Source organism: Lolium perenne, chromosome 6 (genome assembly GCF_019359855.2).
Source record: "Lolium perenne isolate Kyuss_39 chromosome 6, Kyuss_2.0, whole genome shotgun sequence".
Taxonomy (NCBI): Eukaryota; Viridiplantae; Streptophyta; class Magnoliopsida; order Poales; family Poaceae; genus Lolium; species Lolium perenne.
The window spans coordinates 40,046,666-40,050,000 of NC_067249.2; the positions used below are offsets into that span (position 1 = coordinate 40,046,666).

A 3,335-nucleotide genomic window follows, 5' to 3' on the forward strand; every position below is an offset into this window, starting at 1 on the left:
CCGGTTCACGCCATGATGTCGCTGGACATCCCTCCGAAGGTCATTGAGGCGTTGTTGAAGATTTGTCGCGCCTTCCTTTGGAAAGGCGTCGGGAGATCTCAGGTGGTCACTGCTTGGTCGCCTGGGACAAAGTGGCTTCCCCCAAGCATCTAGGGGGCCTAGGTATTCCAAACCTCCGCCTCCTCAACCTTGCTCTTCGCTGTCGGTGGGCGTGGCTGCAAAAGGTGGACCCATCAAAGGCTTGGGCGGAGTTCAACATTCAACTCCCCAGCCTCTGCATGGCGATCTCGGACGCTGCTATCTGTTACGCGGTGGGCAATGGTGACCGGGCAAGATTCTGGACGGATCGCTGGCTTGATGGTGCCAAAGTGGCGGAGATCGCTCCGAACGTGGCTAGTATGGTCTCGAGGAGGAGAGCAGTGGCATGCTCGGTGAAGGAGGGCCTATCGGGCCAGTGGCTTCGCGATTGTGGCCCCGATATGAGCGCCGAGGCTCTCCCAGAGTTTTTCTTACTCTGACAAAGGCTGGCCAACTTCCATTTGGACCCTGAGCGAGAGGATCTGCCCCTGTGGAGATGGTCGCCTGACGGTTGCTACACCGCCAAGTCGGCCTATGGTGCCTTCTTTGCGGGACAGGTGAGGGCTCCTATCTCCGATGAGATTTGGCTTTCCCGGGCCCCTTACAGTTGCAAGTTCTTTGCGTGGCTCGCCGCGAAGAACCGTTGTTGGACGGCTGATAGACTTCAGAGACGTGGTCTACCTCGCCCGCCGGCATGTCCTCTGTGCGACCAAGAGCCGGAGTCCCTGCAGCATCTGCTCCTTGGTTGTGTGGTGTCGCGAGAGGTCTGGCTTTGGGCCCTTCGCTGTTGGGGCAAGGAGGACTGGCTCCCAGCGGCGGACTCTGACCTTCTGGAGTGGTGGTCCTCGCGTACCTGCCTGGCGGCCCATAGGCGGGACATGTGGACCGCGATCATCCTAGTGTTCTGGTGTATTTGGCGACACCGGAACGATGTGGTCTTCAACGGTGTGGCGGCGGCGCACCTCACCATTAGAGACAGGATTAGCACAGAGTTTGATAGGTGGCGGCTTGCCAAGCTCTTCCGTGGCACTCTTTTCGTTTTCCTTGATCCTAGTCTTCTCCCGTGGCAGCTAGGAGAGTAGGCGTGCGTGGGGAGCTGCTCCCCCTTGTGGGCAGCATCGACTTTGCCTTCTTTGGCTTTCTTCTATGCGATTGATACACCTTTCCATGGTGTATCCTCGAAAAAATGTTTGACTGAAAATTATGTATTCTTCGGCTTCAATTGATTGATTTTGAAGAATATTGAGATCGTTTGAACACAATCCTTTTAGTTATTTAACCATGCATAAAATGATACCACAGCTTTGTGCATAGAAACATTTATATTAGCTACCCTCTTCCCAATAAATCAGGTTTTGCTGTCACTTGAAGCAAAATCTTTCTTTTTTCTGCGCCCTCAGGTTGTCAGGACTACTTCACCATCACTTGCTTGCTTATTTTTATTTTATAAAATGAGGACTTTACAACGAAAGCAACCTTGCTACAATTGATGATAAATAACAATTTGTTTTCAGGAGCTCCTTATATAGGTGTTCAGTTTGTGAAACTTACTGGGAGAAGAAAATGTATGAACAAAGCCTGAACGTTGAACATATATCCTGGAATTTTGTTTTACCTTACCAATGTCCCCGAAAAGGAAATACCGTATATTGACAGTGTATAGAACTACGAAGCAAAGATTAGCCACAATATCTTTTCCTGCCTTTTTATTTGTGTGTGAAAACTTTGTCTGCATCCCCAAGCGCCGGCGGCGCACCACTACTGGCATCCTGCGCGTCGAGGAGATTGGCGACTATCTGCTGCTCTGGAGGCGGCTTGAGCACATCCAGCTCTCAGACCAGGCTGACACCATGATCTGGAAGTGGAGCAGCAATGGCACCTACTCTGCCTGCTCTGTGATGCCTGGCAGCTTACCTGGAATACCTGGGCGCCTCACAGCGTCAAATTTTTCCACTAGCTGGCATACCTCGACCGATGCTGGACGGCCGAGCATCTGCGGCGACGGGGACTGCCGCACCATACCAGATGCCTGCTCTGCGACCAGGACATGGAAACGATACAACACCTCTTCACCGGCTGTAGCTTTGCCCGTCAGGTGTGGGTTGAGGTCCTCTCCTGGCTGCGCGCCACCTGCAGGCCACCGACTCAGGACGACACTCTGATCTCCTGGTGGCTCGAAGCTAAGCAAGCGACACCTAAAACCCTACGCAAGGGTCTTGCCTCGATGACGCTTCTTATCCCGTGGATGATCTGGAAGGAGCGTAATGGCTTCGTCTTCGACGGTGCAACTCCCTCCGTTCCTGGGGTGGTGACCAAGATCAGCGACGAGGCAGGCATCTGGGCGAGAGCTGGAGCACGAGGCCTGATTGTCGTTTTGCCGAACACATGGGATGTACACTAATTTTTCCCAGATTTACCGTTCCATGTTCTGCCCCTTTCCGCGGGCTGTAACCGATAAACCTATGTTCATCTCTTTCTTTTCAATAAAATGAAACGCAAAGGCTTTTTGTGTTTTCTCGAAAAATGAAAACTTTGTCAAGCATAGAAACATGGACTAATCTAGAAACCAAGTTGTTGAAAAAATTAATTACAGTCTGATCTAAAAGAAAAACAGGGACTGAGCGGTAAAAATTATTAAAATAGAAAAAATAAATCTGATGGAGAGTTCACAAAGAAGTTGTGTTGGTAAAATTACAATCTAGAAACTGGGGAATAAGCTAGCGAGTTGAAGATGAAACATATTTTTTCTAAAAATTAAGTCCAAGATGAAAAAAAGTTCCCATCACTTCATTGCATGCGAGATGAACTCGGTGCAATATAGCTTGAGCTCCTTGCAGCGGTGACGCCACGCCAGCTCCAGCATGCTCAGAGCGTTGCCTTTTGTGACGAGCTGAGAGACCAAGTTCTCGCACATGGCCTTCATCCTCTCCAGGCGGAACCGGCGAGCAGCTGCGAGCATTTCTCCAGCCACCACTGCGTCATTCACAGGAGGCAATTCGTCGGTGTAGACGAAGTGGATCACGGCCCTGAGCACAGCGGCCTTCATGTTGGTGATCTGTATGACCCTCTTTGGCACCATCCCCCTCTTGGTCGTCGATGGCATCACCGCGAAAAACAGGTCAGGTGACCGCACGGCGATGATGAGCCAATGCGCGTGGATCTCGCTCCCCTCGACGTGGAACGTCACATTGGACCATTGCCCGCTAACGAATAGTTGCTCGAGTTGTGAGGCAATGTTAGATGGCGGCACAATGATT

General features: G+C 51.3%; 1 pseudogene; it reads right to left on the reverse strand.

The window, feature by feature from the left end:
• Nucleotides 1-2,860: 2,860 nt before the first annotated feature.
• Nucleotides 2,861-3,335, reverse strand: part of LOC127310576 (uncharacterized) — a 2,135-nt pseudogene continuing 1,660 nt past the window's right edge.